We start from the raw sequence: 21,827 nt of genomic DNA on the forward strand, positions 1-21,827 counted from the left end.
TACATCAAAATTAAATGGATTAGATCTCGAGAAAGCTCTCAAGCACGAGGTCTTCATCGTAAAGTCGAGTAATGAACATTGAAAATTATTATGTGGTCGTCAAGCAACAAAATCTTCGTCAAGCGATCAAAAAACAATTGGGACTCGGAGAAAGCTTCGAAGCACCGAGACTTGTCATAAAGTCAAATGCTGAGAAAAATAGAGAAAGCTCGCAATACAAAAGTTTCGTCGTCAATGAACAAACACAAGTGGGATTCGGAAAAAGCTTCCAAGGCATCGTCTCACCCTAAAAAAAAAAAAAAAAAAAAAAAAAAAATCAACTTTGTTTCTTAACGAACTAAGTTGGCTTGATCTCGTAAAGTACATTAGTTCGTGCTTTAGGGGTACTTAGGCAGGCGAAGTAAGCAATTTACTTTAGTCCAGTCATTAAAAAAAAACCTCCTTTCACTCCCGGCTCATAAGAGTATAAACTATGCACGGCAAGACAAAATGAATATGAGAGATTGAGAAATAAAAACAATATGACTCATCATGGTTCAACACAATATACACTCCCAAGTGTCAATTTTTTTTTCTAAAACAAAGGAAAATACAACATCTTCTAGCCATTCCAGTGCGCAGAATGTAAAGAATCCAAATCAAAAGTGAAAGATGTCGCTTGTTAAATTTCATCTCTGGAGAGTCAAAAGTGTGACAACTTCGAAAAACGGTGGCACGGTGTTGTTCTCTGAGCACCAGCTAAGAGCCTTTGACTTCTAGCTGCTAATAGTACAAGTTCGGTAGATATCAACGATACTCAGCGAAGGGACAAGATGGGGCAAGATGGCGTGTTTGACTCCGTTATTGGCACGTTCGTTCGACCATTAGTAAGTACTCCTTGTCAATTGTCTGAGATTTGGTCATCATGGATGCACCATATTGTCTCCTAAGACAGGAAAAGACAAACCAAATTATTTCTTTCTTTAATAAAAAAAAAAAGGAAAGAAATATAAAGTAATGGGGTGTGCTGGAGACCACGTATATCTTTCAAGAAATAAAAAGAAGACTGCCAAATTCCAAATCAAACAGTTCAAATAATATGAAACGAGGTAAAGGTGTGTGTGGCTCTTCAAAAAAAAAAAAAAAAAAAAAAAAAAAAAAAAAGGTAAAGGTGTGTGTTGTGAAACGTGACATTGAAATCAAAAATATAGAAAATGAAGTCAAAGTCTTCACATGAATTCCTTGTTCCCCTGTAAATCCGTAAAACCAAACCATTTTCAAAAAAATGGGAGCAGAGTCAAACAAATCAGCCACCGATCGCAATTTGGCTCAAATTCAAGTCCAATGTATCTCAAGCTGCCCACTAAGTCAAGTTTATTTTCGGTCGCCGTCAAAGTCGCATACCGAAGATATATAACAATTGGCTCCGCTTCGTGAGTCACAAAAGTCACATTGAGATTTCGGATGTCATAACGTGGCCTTCAATAGGTGACTGATTATTCGTCTTCGAAAGCAGATGTCGACGTGTTCTGGCGACACGGGATTATGGTGGGTTTCGTCGTCGTAAAATGAAAGTACGGGGACAGTTCCGTGAACAAGCAGACTAGCAGAGGCGTTTATAAGTTGATGAGGAGGACGCTGCTCGTGTCAGCCATCATCAAGAAGCTAGTCAAGGCCGATTTTCATTTCAGCCGAGATGGATTCAAGTCAAGGTCCACAAGTATCAGTGTAGGCGCAGATGACGGAGCTCGATCATCGGCGAATTCTCAGGCGAAGCAGGGACGTCTATCAAGTCGACCTCAATGTTTCGTAGCCACAAGCAAGGCAGATGCGGAGGCGTGAACCTTTAGTTTGAAAAGCGTCGGGAGGGCGTCCGTATGTCACAAGCAAGGCGGATGTAGAGGCATGGCATCACTATTGGAGGGACACCGCACCGGGAAATGAGGAGCCAATGTAAATCTCATCGTCAATCTAGGCGACCACCCCGATTTCGCAGTTCACGTGCCAAAGGAGGGGTCAATTTTGAACCTTGAGAATCAGGGGCTGCGCCTAGACGATAATGAGCACTGGGCCCGCGTCAATGATGTAGCGGCTACGATGACGAGAAGTCCACTACGTCGTCTGAGAAGAAATACCCTGCATTCAAAAAAAAAAAAAGGTCAATAAATTTTGAAATTTCTGCTCACCTACAAACCTGGAATCTGGTTGTTGTGCGTAGCTTTAATTTTCGTCTTCGAAAGTCGAGATGAAGTTTGAATGCATGCGTAAGATGAGTTTTGTCTCGAGGGTGCTTTGGGTCAAATTGCTTGTCCGCGAATACGGTCGATCGTGCTTCTGTCAATTATCGGTCTTAGTCGAGGGTCGAAGGTAATTGCAGAGGCGTGGTCTATGCTTAGGAGTGAAGGACTTGTAGCTTGGTTGTGAGTGGGTAATCCCAAGTCTGGGTTATTTGCTTTTATAGATGAAGATTTTGGTGCTCACTTAAACACTAAGCGATTCAATTTATCCAAATTTCAGTGTATCTTATTCAGTTAAGATAATTTTAAGTATTTAAAATTAGTCAAACACTTTCAAGGAATCCAGGGAACCGACGACTACCAAGCAAGCAAGAGTTTGTTGGGAATATAAGGTCACATTTGACGAATAAGAAAGGAATGACAACTTAGTCTGTTTAGATGGACTAAAAAGAAATGTGAAATTCGATTGCAAAGAGGAGCATCGGGATCGACTCACGCTTAAACACTCAAATTCGTGTACGTGACTCAATCCCGAGGGGGCAAATTTGTATACATAAAAATGTGTCTTACATTTTTAAAATGGTGTCAAAGTCAAATGTTGACATTTGTGAGAATATTGTTGGAGAAATGGGCCGTTGAATTTTAACCCGAACAAATAGACTCAATCCCGAGGGGGCAAATTTGTAGACATAAAAATGTGTCTTACAGTTTTAAAATGGAGTCCAAGTCAAATGTTGACATTTGTGAGAATATTGTTGGAGAAATGGGCCGTTGAATTTTAACCCGAACAAATATGACTAATTGCTATACGTCGTCGACAATTTACTAATTATCGTCGACAATTAATGTAAATTTCCAAGTTTGCCCTCCATAACATAACTCCATTTCCGTCTCACTAAAATGCAATTTCCGTCTCACTAAAACACAAGTCAATTTCCGTCTCACTAACGTCTCATTAAAATCTTTCAAACAAAAAAAAAGACGGTTTTTCAAAAAAAAAAAAAAAAAAAAAAAAAATTTACGGACGAAAAACATTTTCGTCCAGACCAAGGTCCGGACAAAGAAAATTTTCGTCTAGACCATGGTTCAGACAAAAATATTTTTCGTCCAGACCCAGGTCCAGACGGAAAATATTTTCGTCCAGACCCAGGTCCAGACGAAAAATATTTTCGTCCGGAATTTTTTATTTTTTTTTTAAAAAAAAAAAAATTTAAATTTTTTTTTTTTCCGGACGAAAATATTTTTCGTCTGGACGGAAATATTTTCCGTCTGGACCTGGGTCTGGATGAAAAATATTTTTGTCTGGACCATGGTCTGGACGAAAAATTTCTTTGTCCGGACCTTGGTCTGGACGAAAAATTTCTTCATCCAGGCCCTTTTTCGACAATTTTTTTTTTTTAAAAAAATTATTAATTTCCGTCTTAAATTAGTTTTGGGTGCGTGGATCGATAATCGCTAATTAAAATAAGTTTCAATAAATTAAAAAATTAAAATAAAACGAACTATCCCCGAACGGGGTTTATTAGTAATTATTAATTATTTTTTTACGAAAACAAAACAAGACGGAAAAAATATAAGGGGGAGTGTGAGGGAGGGGTAGTTTTGGAAGTTCATTAAAATTGTCGACGATAATTAGTAAATTGTCGACGACCTTTAGCAGGCAGGAATTAGTCCATCCTGTCAAAATATAAAATTGGTCCGCTATGCTATATTTCTAATACGAAATGTGGGACATAAATGGCAAGTCCAAGAGAAACGATGCTAAGTCCAAAATAGACCAGTGCATTAGCGGCCCACGAAATGAAGGATGAAGAGCCCACGAAACTCTCGAAGGAAAGCAAGACCATGCAATGGACAGTGGAGTTGTTGTGTAAAAAAACACTAATTGTTGTATAGAGCGGTCTTATAGCATAAGACCAGCCCAATATCTAAAAAGCCCAAAAAATTAAGTTTCTGTAAAATTTACAAATTTTTAAAAAGCCAATATTCTGTAAAATTTTAAAAAATCCCTAATTGAAAACCACTCTTCAATATGACGTAATAAGTTGAGGTAACTGCCATCTCCCCTAAAAGAAAGCAACGACTACCCAGTTACTCTCTCTACTCATTCAACTGCTAATCTCCCAAATATCCAAATCGGCTTCTTCTCATGCAGTAATCATCACTTTCATATAATTTTTTTGTGGTTTTTTCATGTTTGCAATTTCATTGTCTCTCTATCTATCACAGCAATGGCGACAAAGGAGAAATTCATCAATCAAGGTTTGTTTTATATACATTTTTTCTTCTATTTTCAATATGCACAAGCTTTATTTGGTGCGATTTGTTTGTTATGCTTGATATTTACCCCCAATTACACTTCAATTTTAATTTTTTACAATGATTTCAGTTTATTCCCAATTATACTAGGACGGATTCTCATTTTGGAAACTAAAAATGACGGGCGCTACAGCTAATATCGATGAACAGAACTTTATGCCTGTTAATTTCATTAATCCTTGAACAATTGGGTTGCAGCTGCAACCCATAAATCCCTTTTAAATTTGCCAATGATACAAGAAGTACATAATTATATGGGTTGGTCGAACACATGACACTGTTTTTATACAACTCACTGATTATTTTTCGGATTAATGAGTTGCTGTTTTGTTTCTACTGCTGGTGTGAACTCATTTACTTCCTTTGTCCCAATCATTTGTTTACCCTTTTTATTCTTTGTGACTTGTGAGGGGTATTTTAATCAAAAGTAAACAAATGATTGAGACGGCGGGAGTACATCAATTCTATAGTATACCTGACAATTTACCGTCTAATCTAGAAATCAAGTCGCGATCTAAAAATGTGAGTACATAATTTTACATGTCATTAGTTTTGATAAATTTTTATTTTTTGTTCAGTTAGGATGTTGAATATTATTGACGACTATAATTTTTTATAATAAATGTGTTGTTTCTGTTTGTAATTGCCTGAAAAATTATGATGTAAATGCAGTATTCCGACGAGTCATGTCAGATTTTGAAGAGGGACATGGAGGTGGTGTTCACAGAGCATGTCAAGAGGCTGGCCACAAAAGAGTCAGATCAAGAAAAGCAACATTCTGTTGTGAATGTTGTGTGTCTTTCTAAAGAGGATGTCATATCACAAACCCAGCGTATAATGGAAAATTCTGATTGGCAAGCCTTGATGGATGATTTGGTAGACCAAATGTTGAACAAATCTAATACTTGGTTATCCTTGTTTGAAAATGACGACAATGCTTGAACAACGAGGTTGAACAAATGGGTACATCACAACCCCAACACAATGTCCTAGTCTCAAATGATGAAGAAATGACTCATCTTGGAGATGATGTTGGAGAATATTTATGCTCCATAGATCTCGGTCAACCTAACGTAGATGTAATTTTTGTTTCAAGATTTATGAAGGGAAATAGATTGGCATTTATGGGGTTGAAACAATTCGAGAAGGATGTGAATGATTACTGTTTTTTACCCGAACCAGCCGCATCAAAGTAAGTGAACTTACTCCCTTTTAATATATCTTTGTTTTATCTTTGTACTTGTGATAGAGTATGTTATCTGTCTACTATTTTTGACAAAATAACTGTTATTACAACGAGGTTTTAGTTTCCTTTTCCGACAAACATGAGCTTCTAAGAGAGGATATTCTAACATTGGAATCGTTCCAAATGATTGACATCAACGTAATTGAGTGTTGGGCGTTGTACCTGAATGAGTTCGCAAGGAAGTCCAGCCAACAACCTATGGCATTTTGTTTTGGGTTATCTCACTCGGTTAGCACTTTCATTGTGTACTCATTATCTCGCAAATGAAACTTTTTATTCTTATTCGACAAAACAATGATGACTTTTATATCAAAACAGTTGCGTTTGAAAGAACTACTCGAAGTACAGCCATCCCAAGGAGGCACACAAATTATTCACTTTTTACATACGGCATGGCAACAATGGCCATATTGCAACCACATCTTGTGGGATTATTCCAAAGTGGACATGGTATGTTGCTTATTGGTGATTACTGAAATTATCGTATGTCTTCTGATGTCACTGATCTTTTAATACAGTGGATTTAATTAAGAAACCACATAATTTGCTTCGATTTATATGATGTCACAGTTCTTTGTTCCATACTACCATGGTGAGCATTTTGTGGACAGCGGGCCGCCCACGGGGGCGCTTGGTGAAGGTCGAAAAACAAGCGTTTGCATTTTGTAAGGAGTCGCCACCAATTTTTATGGGAAATTGGAACCGTTCGAATACCTCGTGTCATGTCAAGACACAAAGTAGTGACATGAACACTAAGCAATCGTTACCCTTAGCATTCTATGTCTAGAATGACTCTCGTGGATGCCAATGAACACGGGTGCTCACGGAGATCTGGAGTAAGGGGTGAGGGTACGTATTAGGAAGCTCTTTTGATCGAACACCTAATCCCGCCCGCCTCGATAGCGGCCTCTACTAATGATTAGGGAAGTTATTCGTACTTGATATATCGTCGGTTATATGCATGCAATGCAACATCCAAGTTTTAATCCTAGCATGTGAGAATTAACTAAGTCGGTTGACACGTAATTAGCATACAATTGGGTCGAAGTTGGAATTTAATGTTGATTTACATGTGGAAACATACAAGTAATAAAAGAAATACAATAATCATAAATTACAATAATGAAAATTACATTAATTACATTGGAATAGGCGATTTATGTCGAAAATACCTTTAAAACGGATAATTTGAGAAAAAGAATAAAAGAATAAAAAGAAATAAATTAACGAACAGGAATTAGCGATATTACGGATATTAGTTAGTTAATACGTGGACTAATTAAACTAGGTCAAGGCGAAACGGAGTTTAGGGACAAAATCATCCTGAACAGGCGCAGCAGACTGCGCCCTGAAGAGGCAAGCGCGCGGCGATTCTTTGCGTCTGTTCCATGGGTGAGTTCTGGCTGTGAAGCCGGAACTGCAAATCGTTAATTTTAATTGGTAATTTTTTGGATCGATTAAGTTATTTACTCGGATGAAAGTGATTAATACTTTTATTACATGTCAATGATGGTCATGAAAGCGATAAACATGGATGAGACGGATGCAAACGGATTATTTACATGAAATTATGATGGAAACATTAATGAGTTCTCTGTTGAAATAAGTCAATTAGGCTAAATACGACGGATATACAACGAATATGCGAATAAGCAGATGAAAATTATATCAATGACGAATTCCAGAAACTCAATATGAACAAATTGAATCTCTAAAACCCGGGTTTGAATTTAATGACGAAAACCCGTAAATATGAATTATAAGGGATTTAAGTCGGATTTATGATGAATTGAACATGCTAATGAATGATGAATTATGATACGATATACATGTGAATATTAAACTATTGTGATGAAGAATTAACAGACGAACAAGCAAAAGAAAGATTTGAATACGAATTACAGAGGACAAACGAAGAAGAAAGGAAGCAGGAACTGCGGCAGCCTCACGAAGAGGCGCAGCAGGAACTGCGCTCCTTCAAAGAGGCGCATCAGTTGCTGCGTCCTTTCTCGACTATTATCTACTGGAAATCCGCAAAAACAGGTTTTAACAAAGGGTTTTAGAAATCGATTTTAATGGTGTTTTCGACGTAAACCTTACAATTGATGATACGACAAGTAAAATACAATAAATAAAAGAGAGATTTACACCCTCAGACTTACATGTTGACGAAACGAGATGAACTAAGATATCGACTAGTGAATGCTCGACGCGAATGCAAAGAGAGTGCCCTCGTAAGAGGAAAACGATTGATTAATTTAAGTTGATTGAGTGTAGTTGGTCAAATTAGTCGGTCATGCAACGGAGAGGCTGATACCCGGAAAGATCCGAGCTTACGTGGTCGAAAGTTCAAGCACGTAGGCGCCAATAAGTAAGAACAAAGTCTAGAATGCAAAGGGAGAAGAGAAGGGCGGACACTCGCGTGAGAAATATGAGGAACGAAGGCTCCTATTTATACTAATCACACGGAGGAATCGGGTTTCGGAGACTCTTTGGAAGTGAATCTCGGAAAGATATGAAAAAAGATACGTAAGACATGCAAAGAAGGGCCTGGGAAGAGGCGCAGCAGCCACTGCGTCTCTTGGAAGAGGCGCAAAGACTGGCGTCTATTCCCGAGAGGTTTCCTCCTGTTGAAGAAAGATTTCCGCGTTTGAGTTATGGTAGGACGGAAATAATTCGATTATCTTATGAATACTACGGGATATTATTTGCCAAAAGATAGAATTTATGAAATATGGAATAGAAATATCCGGAACATTCCGAACATTCCGACTCGGGATTTAACGATTATCGAAAAATGGAGATTTGGTTTTTGACCCGGACTCAAATGTACTCTAATTACCGCCAAAACGACCGTATCGGGACGTAGATGACAACTAAGAGGTTGACATTTAATATTTGAGCAATCACTTGACGACAATCTTACGAATGTCACAAATCGTTCGCGAATCAAACATGCGGCCCAATCATCACCGGGTGGTTTGCGGGAGGTGCGAAAATGAGGTATCTACAGAGCCCCCACTTTGACCGAGGCTTGGACAAGGCGAAAGTCAAAGTATAGCCATCAGTCAATCGAAGATTACAACCTCGACGACTATGGCGACGCGAGGCGGTTCAAGGGGTCTCAACCATGGACCGTCGTCGGGAACATTTTAGAGTCTGTCGACTATCGGGGAGGGTCGTTTAAAGTCCATTAGACTACGTAAGGAAGCTCGCTTGACCATAAGAAGAAACCATACCCGAGATACCCCTGGTGAAGCGGATCAAGACGCTTCGCAAAACTCTTTGGTCCGAAGATAACTTGGTGTCCAAGGCATTAGGGGTCACATGGAACTTTGGTCGAACTCATGGGGAAACAAGAAATATTGAAAGCGGCAGGACGTCGGTAGAAATCGCTGGGGAATCCGCTTGCGTTAGTCTCAAGCGAACTCTGGCAAAACTTGAGGTTGAATCTGCTTGCGTCGGTCTCAAACAAACTCTTGTTGGGGAATATTTTGACGACTAGGAACATCTAGATCGTCGTGGGAGAAATCTTGAGTGAGCAAAGATCGCAAAATACTACTGCGCTGGATATAATGATCTTGAGCAATACTGCAAAATACTGCTATTACTGGATAAAATGCGGGCCGAAACGAAAGAAAATCATCGAAACGGACCAAAAGAATATAATAGCGTTGAAGAAGAGGCGCACCAAAGATGGGCCCACAAATAACGAACTCATAACGAATTTTTGAAAATCCGTATGGAGGGAACACAAGGAAGAGGCGCAGCAAAGAGCTGCGTCTCTTGGAAGAGGCGCAGCGCTCGCTGCGTCTTTTCCCAATTTGGCTATTTCTGCGTAAAAACGCGAACTCAGAAGGATTGTATTTCATTATTTCGAAACACAATTCTTGCAATTTCTCTCTCAAATCTTCACCATTTCCGTCGAGGTTTGATCCAAAAGCTTGCATTAAACATGACTAATCGAGGTATGTGTTCCAATCTTGCATTAATCATCTACATTTGTTGAATTTTGAGCTGCGAAAACTAGGGTTTTCGACCCTTTTGATCGAAAATTTGGGGCTTTTCCCCCAAATGGATTTGCTATGCCAAATTGATGTTAGAAACGGATAGTAGGCAATGTTAGGAACATAACCATGTATTTGCTTCGAATTTTCATCGAGTTTTGAGCCCTTGAGTAAATTTTGAGACGGTTTTACAGCTGAACCGTAAATTGCTTCGAAAATAGCCTTAGGTATGCCCATTGGCGATGAAATTTGGTATTTGGGATCCTTGGATGATGGGTAAACTTTCTACCATCTCGAAATTTTGGTTTGTGACAACTTTTTCAGGACACCTTTCTAGGGCATAATCGCCGTTATGGCGGAATGTTTCGCCGAATTTTCGACTTGAACCTGGAACTAGGCTTTGACTTGGACTTGACTTGACCCAATTTATCACATGAGTGATTGGGTTGGCGGGAATATGGCCAAAGATGGCATGGAAAGGGCGGTTTTGGCTCGAAGGCTCGAAAACTCCTTAACAAAGGCTTGTCGTCATGTGACGCGGCTCAATTTACTTTAACGTTGCGGGTGATGAGGCTTCTACTTCGGGAGGACTCCCATGGAGATAGACGTCGATCTGTTGAGGAGGCTTTAGAGCGAGGCCTTCACCGCTGCGGTGATGGGCTGCCGAGACGAGGCTCACGAGGAGGAGGTCGAGGAGGAGGAGATCCCGAGACGGACCAACGTCGGCGAGGAGGTCGCCAGGTGAGGGGAGCTCTGCGTGGGCCGAGACACAGGGAGAGTAGGCACCTCGTATGGGGCTGCAGAGGGTCACCCGTCCTCTGGACGGTGAAGAGCACAGTAAATAGGAATTCACTACTCACTACCTGTCCTCTTTCATTCTTTTAGTTCAAATTTCTTTCAAATTTCAGCCAAAACTAAAGATAGCTTTGTTTCAAATCATTATAGGAGGCCGGAACATCGGTCGTTCTCGGGTTACACGACGATGGAGCACTACGAGCGGTTGTCGGCGGAGGAGAGGGCCATGATCGAGCGTGGAGCGTTTGGTCCTCCTGTTCAGTCCGGAGGGATATCGTGAAGAGGAAGTTGCGGGCTAACCTTAGCCTGGTCCGCGCTTTCTTGGACCGATTCTGGGATACGACTTCCACGTTTCACCTGCCTTTCGGTGAGGTGGGAGTTACTTTGGAGGATTATGGCATGATTTCAGTGCAGGGTCCGCCAAAAGGGACCGAGGAGATGGTGTGGCGGAGACTCGCTATGAGGGCGGATTCGGCCGAGGCGAGGAGATTGATCGGTGGAACTTGTCGCCGAAGGCTGTTGCGATCTTAGGGTTTGGTACCTAGTACCTACGTCCGAGACTACTTTGCGGGGAAGACCCGGCGGCGGTGACGATCGATGGGAGGGAGACTGCTCCTCCTCCTTGTCTGGTGAGCGGAGGGCTCGTCGTGGCTTTGGTGGTTCTCGTCTTCGATTTACCTCGGAGACAAGGGCGAGAGGCTATCGACGAAGCTTCTTCCCTTTCTTTCTGACCTGAGTTCCCTAGGGCGCTGGGACTGGGTCACTGCTGGTTTTGCGGTCCTCATCCGCTTCATGAGGGCCATGGTTCGTCCGGAGTTGATGGAGAAGGGACTTCTCCCGGCGCGTCGGACTGGACTACTTGTTGGAGGTATGAACCTTCCTTTAAACCAAGGTAAATTCCTTTCTTTATTAAATCACGAAAGATCGTCATTGATTATTCTGTTTCTCTACGGCGTGGGTGTACTCCTACTTTCCGAGCCTCGCGCCCAAGAGGACGGAGCGGCTGGAGAAGGCCTATCCCGTGGTGAGGATTGGGTGATGTCTTGGACGAAGAGCAAGCGCTCTTCGCACAATGTCTACCGGCGGGACGTGAACGCCCTTCAGCTGAGCAGCGTGAGTATCCCACTCGTATTCATTTATATTTCTTATCCTTTGCCTTCACTTGATCATAGGAATGATCTTTGCCTTATCTTGTCGCGCGTGGGTGCCCCGGACACTTGGGCGGAGTACGCTGGAGCGCCTCCTTTTGTCGCTGAGGTCCTTCGACCTAGGAGCCCGAGTCGGCTGCTGTTGTGGACGTCGATGGGTCCTGTGTGGTATCTGGGCGAGCGTTTGGCTCGTCAGTGCTCTCGGGACGCGTTGACGGTTCCCGTTGATCCTCCGAGGACGATGTTCGGGGAGCCTCTCGAGGCCGAGAGGGAGGCGGACTGGCCGGTGCCAGTGGCGACGACCTTCTTCTCCCTGGCGAGGACTACTCGGCGTTCCTTTACGGGAGGTTGGCGTACTGGCCAGTAGTGGTGAGTATCTTTTACTTTTCCTTGACTTGATTTTGAGAATTACGACGAAAGATCGTCGATTAATGAGAATTATTTGTCCTTGCAGGAGGTCGAGGCGGCGGGCATCGAGCCCCCAGAGTACCCCGAGACCCTCGAGTACACTGACGCGACTGGGAGGACGACGATCTCCGAGTTGCGTGACTTTGACGTAGGCGCGTGACGGATCTTGGCCTAGACGACCGGCGATCGATTCGGAGGGTGAGCCTCCGGCTTATATACCTTTCGTGTAAGAACACATTTGATTGAACTTGTTCAATTTCGAGAATTTCTTTTGATAATGCAGGTCGCGCCATCCCGGTTCGTGGCACTATGGAGGGTGGCCAACCTCATGCGAGCTCGCCATCGAGGCACTCGTCGGTGGTCGAGGTCGTCAGGTATGAACCTCATTTGATTTCTTTTGATTTTTTGATTTTCGCTTTTGTTTGAATTGATTGACATGAGCCAATTTACTTCTGTTTATAGGCTGGCCGTGAGTCGGAGCGAGAGTTGACCCGATCTCGGGAGGAGACACTCGCTTGTTGAGGAGCTCGAGTTTCGGATGCCGAGATTGCTGCTCTTACTTAGGGTTCTTTGAGTTGGAGGGTGCCCAGCAGTAGTTTTGTGTAGTTTTGTACATTTGGACATCGATTTTGAACATTTTGGACTTTGTTTGGGCGCAAGCCCCCGGTTGGGACTTTGGACTTTGTTCGGGCGCAAGCCCCGATTCGCTTGTACATTTGTATATACGATGGTCCGAGTGCCTTTCTTTCTTTGGGTTGTGTTGCTTGTATCTGCAGTTAGCTCTTGAACAGGTTTGGTAGATAACGGTTTACGCCGTCATCTTTGCCGAAATTTACATAGAAATCACGCAAAACATACATTTTATACATATGGCCTTTGACCAGCGCAAAATGAGACTCGAAAGAGCACGAAAAAATGCAAAAAATGCAAAAATTTTGTCGGAAATGACCGGACGGTAGGGAGGGTTACCCCCTAAAAAAGAAAAAAAAAGAGAAATCTGTAAGTGTAGAAATGAAATGTTGAAATGAAAACAAAAGGAAATTGTTTCCCAAAAAGAAAATGAAATTTACTTCCTAAAAAATAAAAAAATGAAATTCATTTCCTAAGAATAAAAAGTTTGAGTGTCATGAAATGGCGAAGGTGTCGATGTTGCCTCGAAATGCGTGCCCGCGAAAATAGGAAACTTGAAACATGGTAAATTGCTCGTATTTACCAAAATAAAATCCCGTAGGAATAGGAAATTATTCGTTATAGAATTAGGAAAGATCCAAACGCGAAATCACGAAGTGAGATCGGGAAGAGGCGCGATGAGTGCGTCCCTTTGAAGAGAGCGCGGCGGCGCTGCGCTGTTTCCCAAGTTGGTCCGTTCTGGCGGATTTTTGGAAACAGCAATTAGTATAAATAGAAGCGTCGACGAGGCGTTAATTCACACAATTCTTCCGTCTCTTCCTCGTCTATTCACATAAAACTCTCGAAATAAATCTTCAAGAGAAAATTGTCATCATGAATACTTTGGAGATCCGTGCGAAGGAATGGACCAACGAGTTTTCGAATGTGGAGAAGCACGACATGGGTGCTTATAACCTTGGGTCTTTGTTGAGTTTGAAACTCATTAAGATTGTAAAACCGTTCTTGGATGCTTGCCTTGACTATTGGGACCCGAATTATCATGTTTTCGCGTTCCCGGAGGTGACATTTGCCCATTTCTGAAGAAATAGTCGCTATTGGTGGATGGGATCCTAAACATTTACCTGCCATTCCTTCCACTTCACAAGGGTATAAGAGCAAATTCGAGAGACTTGCTTGGGTGACCGGAGACTTGAGGTGGATCGCCTAGTTACCCCAAAAGGCGTGAGAATGTTGGATTTTGTAGACCGATTCATTAACGGGGCCGACCCTACTTGTTTCCCATGTTGCCGGGAGGAGGGCATTTGGCTTTTGTTTCTTTGCACGTGTATGTCTTCTAAGGACACGTTGATGAAGATTTGAGAGGTGATCCCCGTCTTTTGGGTCTTATTGAGCAAATGGAGCTGCGCAGAGCCCGGCTTGTTTATGCTTAGGGGAGATCATCTTGGGTTTGGATAATAGGAAATCCAACCGCGATCTGCGTTCTTGGGAGTCCGTCATTTTGCGGGTAAGAGACATCATTCCTTTTTTTTTTTTTTTTTTTTTTTTTTTTTTTTTTTTTTTTTGTTTTTTTGTTTTTGGTGTCTAATACCCTTTTGGTAGGTTTGGCTTATGGAACGCTCCATTTGCTCGAGCCCCCAGTTCATGCACTTTTCTATCATTCCCGTATGATTGCGATGAGGACGCGGTTGTACATGGTGGACTTCACCCGGGTGCATGACTATTGGAAGAACAAGTCAAGAATGATGATGTCCCGTTGATTAGGTGGGTCGTACCGTGGTGGCACCTCAAGTCCGTCACCGGAGTGTCTTCTTTGGATCCCACTAGGTCCGTGCGCATTCCGGACCGGAGTTCATGGTATGCATCTTTCCGGAAAGATTGATGAGGCAAGTTGGGCTGAAACGGACGATCCACGAGGCTTGACACCGTCCCGCAGACTGCTATGGCGCTTACTATAGAGAGCCGAAGAGAGTGGGCTATCAAATGGGCCCAAAGAAACATGTGGTTCTTGAGTTTCTCCGCCAATGCTTTGTGGGTGTCGGATTCCTATCGGAGGTGGAGAAAGGCTGCGACTTCGGAAGAGCGCGAGAGACTAAGGAAACGCGAACCCAGTTGACTACAAGGTGCGAGGGAGAGAAAGAGAAGGAGAAGCATCGACGAGAGGGAGAAGAAGAAGCCGGTTTTGGTCATTCACCCTTCGAAGAAATCAAAGACTACTCCTGTTGCGGAAATGGTGGTTGGCAAGAACGGAAGAGTCAGGCCTCGGGAAAGACCGTTGGTGATTAGGTCTGAAGTGGTGCAAGAGTGCCCGGCTCGAGGTCGTGACAAGAAATATGACAAGAGTGACAAGGGCAAGGGGAAGATGGAGGAATAGCCCGAGTCCTTATTTATTATTTGATTATTATTATTATTGTTGTCATAAAAAAGGAGGGATTTTTAGAATCCTAGCCTATTCTATTTTTATTATGTAACGTACTATTATTATTTAGAAATTGAATGGAATAAAAAAGGTTGAATGGTTATGAAACCGTTGTGATTTTCTTTTATTATTCTTGTCGAATTTCAAATGCAACGCAAATGTCCTTCTATTTACATTTTAGGTATAATGGGTTGAATCCTGTGAAGGATTGCCTACGTATTCACTTAAAAAAGCGAAATCAAACCCTTGCGCGTAGTTCGAGTAAATGTAAAAGAATAATTGTTCTAAGCAAGAGCTTGTAATGAACATAGAAACTAAGCATGAGCTTTTGCTTGTTCTCAAGGTGCGAATTTAGTTTATTTGATGATATGAGGATGACAAATTTGTCAAAATGCAAGAGCATAGTGACACTTAGCTTATTTCAGCTGGGCCAGGGGGCCGTTTATTTAGTGCCACAGGAGCGACACATGGGTTTACGCGAGGCGCGTGTGTGGTCCTATTCTAGGCATAGTATCGTTTCAATTGGTCAAGGTTTGTGGGGTTTGAAAACTCATTCCCATCTAGGTCTGTGATTCTAACCGCACCCCCTGGGAGTATGGATTTGACTAGATATGGTCCGGCCCAATTAGGTTTGAATTTTCCCCTTGGGTCGACAGGTAAAAGAGCTCTAACCGATTTGAGTACTAAGTCTCCTTCTTTGATGTTTCTTGGCCTAACCCTTTTGTTGAAAGCTCGTTTGATACGTGCTTGATATGTTTGGACATTATGTAAGGCGCGTAGCCTACGTTCATCCAGGAGGATGAGTTCTTCATATCTATCTTTCTTCCAATCGGCTTCAGGGATTTGGCTTTCGAGTAGAATACGCAAGGATGGTATTTCTAGTTCGACTGGTTGTACGGCCTCCATGTCGTAGGTCAAATAGAAAGGAGTAGCCCCAGTGGGCGTCCTAACTGATGTACGGTACCCCCATAGGGCAAAAGGTATCTTGCTTGGCCAATCTCTGTAGTTGTCAGTCATTTTCTTGAGAATTGTGACAACATTCTTGTTTGCCGCCTCTACCGCGCCGTTAGTCTGTGGTCTATAGAGCGAAGAGTGGTGATGCTTAATCTTATATTTGGCTAGCAATTGCTCGGTTTCAGCTTGGAAGTGTGACCCATTATCACTAATGATCTCATGTGGGCAACCATATCGACAGATGATGTTGTTTTGTATGAATTTTGCCACATTTTTAGCCGTAAGACCAGTGTAGGAAGCTGCTTCTACCCATTTGGTGAAATAGTCAATCGCCACTAGAATGAAACAGTGACCTCCTGTTCCTACCGGGGTTATCTTTCCGATTATGTCAATTCCCCATGCGGAAAATGGCCAAGGAGATGTCATCGTGTATAGCAACGAAGGAGGGACATGTTGTACATTCCCGAAGATTTGGCAATTGTGGCAATGTCTCACGTATTTGATGCAATCGGATTCCATTGTGGTCTAATAATACCCTAAACGTGTGATTTTCTTTGCCATCATAGGCCCACTCATGTGGGGACCGCATTCTCCGTCGTGGACTTCTTCCATCACCTTTCGTGCCTGTGAATGATCAAGGCAACGTAGGACTACACCAAGAGGTGTTCTTTTGTATAACTCTCCTTGCATCAGGATGTATTGGGAAGCTAATAGACGTATAGCACGTTGTCCCCTTTTGTCCATATCCGGTGGATAGGTACCATTAAGCTTGAAATTCAGGATTGCTTGGAACCAGGGTTCCTGTGCGATTTCCTCTTCATTGGTGATTTGGTGGACATAAGCCGGTTCTGACCGTCATTCGATACACAAGGGCATGTCTATCATGTGATTTGGCATATTTATCAAGGATGCAAGTTTCGCAAGAGCGTCTGCAAATTGATTTTCCTCCCGAGGTAGGTGTAAGTAGGTTACGTGATCAAAGAATTGAGCCACTTAGTCTATCCTAGCCTGATAGGGTGCGAGGCTTTCACTTCGGATTTTCCAAGATCCTGTAACTTGGTTGATGATTAGTGATGAGTCCCCATGTACTCGGAGGTTTTTGATGCCTAAGCTTACTGCCGCTTGTAGCCCAATAGGACAAGCTTCATACTCTGCAGCGTTGTTTGTCACCTCGAAGTCGAGTTTGACAGAAATCGGTGTATGCTCACCTTCAGGAGAAATGAGCAACACTCCTATTCCGAATCCTCTTAAATTTGATGCTCCATCAAAGTATAGATCCCAGAGTCTACATCTTTGAAGTATATCCTCGTCGGGAAATGACCAAGTATCTATGGTTTGTGCGTCGTTGATGGGATTTTCTGCGAAGAATTCGGCGACGGCGCGGCCTTTTATGACTTTTAGTGGCACATATTTGAGGTCGAATTCTGAGAGCATCAGAGTCCACCTTGCAAGACGTCCGTTGAGGACGGGTTTCTCGAAGAGGTATTTGACTGGATCCATTTTGGAATATATTTTGACGGAGTAGTGACGTAGCTTCTTCGTTGCCCACACAAGAGCGAGGCATGTCTTTTCGAGTTGCGAGTATTTGCACTCATATTCCAGGAACTTTTTACTTAGATAGTAAATAGCTCTTTCTTCGCTTCCTACAGTTTGAGCCAACATGGCACCCATGGTGGTTTCCGTTACTGTGAGATATAAACCAAGAGGTTGATCTTGTTGTGGCGGCATGAGCACTGGTGGTTTAGCCAATATCTCCTTGATTCGGTCAAACGCCTTTTGACAATCGTCATCCCACATGGTGTGGTCTGTTTTCTTGAGTTTCTTGAAGATAGGCTCGCAAATCATTGTAAGTTTCGATATGAATCGACTTATGTACTGTACTTTTCCCAGGAATCCTCTGACTTCTTTTTCTGTTTGAGGTTGTGGCATTTCGATCCAGAGCTTTGATTTTGGAAGGATCTATTTCTATACCTCTTTGACTGACGACGTATCCCAGGAGTTTCCCAGATGTTACCCCAAATGTGCATTTCTGGGGGTTGAGTCTCATGTTGTACTTTCATAGCCTTGCGAAGAATTTGCGAAGGTTCGCAATATGTCCCTCTCTTTCCTTGGATTTGACGATCATGTCATATACATATACCTCAACTTCTTTGTGCATCATGTCATGTAGGAGTGTAGTTGCGGTGCGTTGGTATGTAGCTCCGGCGTTGATCAATCCGAATGGCATTACTGTATAGCAATATGTTCCCCATTGGGTGACGAATGCGGTCTTGTGCATATCTTCCATGGCCATCTTGATTTGGTTATAACCCGCATATCCATCCATGAAGGATAGTAATGCGTGGTCTGCAGTATTGTCCACCAATATGTCAATGTGAGGTAGAGGAAAGTCATCTTTTGGACTCGCTTTGTTTAAGTCCCTAAAGTCAACACAAACACGGATTCTCCCATCCTTTTTGGGTACGGGTACTATGTTAGCTACCCAGTCAGAATACTCGGAAACTTTGATGAACCCAGCTTTGAATTGTTTATCAACTTCTTCCTTAATCTTTAGAGCCCATTCTGTTCTCATTCGTTGAAGCTTCTGTTTCACAGGTTTGAAACCTGGCTTAATCGGAATCCTATGTTCGGCGATATCCTTATCGATCCCTGGCATGTCCTTGTAGGACCAAGCGAAAACGTCTTTGAATTCATTTAGGAGGTCTATGAAATCGGCCCTTTCGGTGGAGCTCAAGGTAGTCCCTATCCTAAGTTCTTTGGGTTCTAGTTCGGTTCCTACGTTGATGGGTTCGGTATCTTCTATTACTGGTCCCCCTTCCCCTTCTTGTAATATTTCTTTGGCTACGTAGGGAGGTATTTCGGTCAAGTCTTAGTCTTGGTCATCCTCAGTATCATCATAAACAGAATTGCACTCGAAAGAACACGAGAGAGTAGCGGAAACTGATTTATTCATATTAAGATTTGAGTAAAGTTGAAACAAAGAAGCCAACTGATCCATGGTCAGTGGTGGCAAAGGAACAGTAGTCGGGGCATTTCCCGAACTACCGTGACTACTCGAACCTAAGCTAGGAGAAACGAAGGGAGTGGGGATGACAACAGGAGTAGACTCTCTAATGACTTCTCTAGACTCCGATTCTGACTCCGACTCCGACTCTGACTCGAACTCGTCGTCTTCTGGTTCTCCTTTGAACATCTCTCCTTCTCCAAAGAGTGAGCTTGAAGAGTCTTCCTTGGTTGTTGGTCCATTTGATAGATTTCCTCCATCCTTTCTGCGCTTTGTGTCGATTTACGTGATCAACGCGGTGGGGTTGAAGCGATCGTCCTGAAGTATCATAGTAATGATCTCATCCTGCGCGGCCCTAATGAATCGATCTTCTCCAAACAATAGGCTCACAGCTTGTTCGTCGAAGCAAGGTGCTTGACGGGTTTTGACGGTAGGAACCGTTTCGGGAGGAATGAAGTAGCAATCGTGAAAGATCTCGATTCCGGCTAACTTCCTCTCAAGATAATGCCAAGGTTCGGGAAATCCGTGAAAGAGTTCTGAACTTCCTTCTTGAACGAAGTACCCATTTAGAGTGGGGAGATATGGCCTCATTTGGACTCCCACGTGCTTGCGATTTTGGACTTGAGCGAGCATTTCGAGAACTTCTTCTTTTGTGGGTTTGTACCCTAGTCCAAGTGGTATCCTTGTCGAGTTGCCTTCCTTGTATGGTGCAAAGGTATTTTTCCGAGTTGGGTTCAAAGGCATTCCAGGGAAGTATCCCTGAGATTTGAGTATGTGGTTGACCACCAAGTTGGAGTAGGGATTATAGTATAAGGGTGCCAACTCACTTTCTATGACATTTACACTTTGGAAGCCCCCAAGTTCGTATATGGGATCTGCAAGGACTTGATTGTTTGATTGCTTTTCGATTATTGCCTTGATGGGTGACGAAGTGATCGTCACAATTTTGCCATTTAGTGGAATCTTGATCTTTTGATGAAGGGTGGATGTTACCGCTTTGGAAGCATGAATCCAAGGCCTTCCCAGAAGTATGTTGAATGAAGCTTCGATGTCCACTATTTGGAAGTTAACCTTTCGTTCAATTGGTCCCGTGGCTATGGTTAGGCTAGCAAGTCCAACCACTTTTCGTCGTGTACCGTCATATGCACGTACACCTTGATTGGTGCGGGTCCAATCCGACTTTTTCATGCCAAGCTTGTATGCCGTTTTGAGGGGTATGACGTTGACCGCGGAGCCATCATCTACCAAAGTCATTGGCACATTCTTCTTTAGACAAATGACAGTGATGTATAGAGCAAGGTTGTGACTAGCGCCAAAAGGTGGCAAGTCTTCATCTGAGAAAGTAATAGGATTACTTAGCTTCGGTGATTCTTGGAAGACCAAGTTGACTACATCTTCAGGAGTGGAGTTATGTGCTACATTCAATTTGGCCAAAGCTTGCAGTAAAGCTTGGCGATGCGGAAATGAGCTTACCACTAATTGCCAGACTGAAAGATCAGCCTTGGTCTTCTGTAATTGCTTGAGCAAATGATCAGTGGGGTCATCTTCGTTGTCATTTGGTGTGATGACGTTGGTTGGACCGTTTTGATTAGTGCTTTGATATGGGCGACCCGAACGAGTTAGGTGATCCACATCTTGGTCTTCACCATTTTGGACTATTTCCTTGACTAAGGAGTTTTCAATGAGGTATTCGTCTTCATCATCATCGGCCCAAACCCCATTGACTGCAGCTAGTTCCTTCATTCTCATGATGTCACTTTCTAGTCGTATGATTTGATCGACTAGTTTATCAACCACGGTGACTACTTCTTGCATAGTGGCATTTTGAGAGAAGATCAATGGTACGCGTTCTTTAGGTATTGCGTTGGGATTGCGCAAGGTCGTTACCATGTTTTCTAGTTCCCACACTTGTCTATCTACATTCCTTGCCCATGTGATGAAGTCGGAAATGGTAGGGGAGATAGTGGAGTAGAGCCTTTCTTTCTCAATTGCATGAATTTCATTTTCGGTGGGAGAAATGAGGTGTGAGCAATCTAAGGTAGATTCATCACTTGTAATCACTAGAACTCCAAGAGGATTCTGAGTGTTGTTGGGCTTACCTCCTGGTGGAATTGGAAGTCGACCATCTTCAATCATATCTTGAAGCACGTGTTTCAACTTGTAGCATTTTTCTGTGTCGTGCCCTTTGCCCCTATGGTATTCACGGAGGAATTTTCATCCCAGAATTTGGACTTCCTTTCGGGTTCGGGAGTAGGTCCAATGGGTTGGAGTTTACCTTGTTTCATTAGCCTTTTTAGAGCGTTGGAGTACGTATCCCCAAGGTTTGTGAATTTCCTTGGTGGAGTAGTTTTCTTGGATGGCTCGAGAAGGTTGACATCGTCGGTCTTGCTAGTAGAGCCGTATGAACGACTTGTGGACCCTTGATATCCTCTACCTACCGTTTTGGACAAGAGTCCTTTACGGATGTCATCTTCAATTCGCGTCCCTAGTACAGTTAAGTCCTTGAAAGTCTTGATGTTTTGATATCTCAAATGGTTGGCATATATGGGCTTGAGATTATCCACAAACTTTTCCACAAGAGTAGGCTCATCCGGGCGTTCAACTAGTTGAGTACTAGTCTTCCTCCACCTACTTAGGAAGTCGGTGAATCCTTCTTTGTCATTTTGGGTAAGAACCTCTAGAGT

General features: G+C 42.7%; 1 long non-coding RNA gene across 1 annotated transcript; it reads left to right on the forward strand.

Moving 5' to 3' along the window:
• Nucleotides 1-4,231: 4,231 nt before the first annotated feature.
• Nucleotides 4,232-6,207, forward strand: LOC141634338 (uncharacterized). The gene is made up of 3 exons (XR_012539061.1): nt 4,232-4,478; nt 5,208-6,009; nt 6,100-6,207. It is a non-coding gene; the product is annotated as an uncharacterized LOC141634338 (long non-coding RNA).
• Nucleotides 6,208-21,827: the final 15,620 nt, after the last annotated feature.

Source organism: Silene latifolia, chromosome Y (assembly GCF_048544455.1).
Source record: "Silene latifolia isolate original U9 population chromosome Y, ASM4854445v1, whole genome shotgun sequence".
Lineage (NCBI taxonomy): Eukaryota > Viridiplantae > Streptophyta > Magnoliopsida > Caryophyllales > Caryophyllaceae > Silene > Silene latifolia.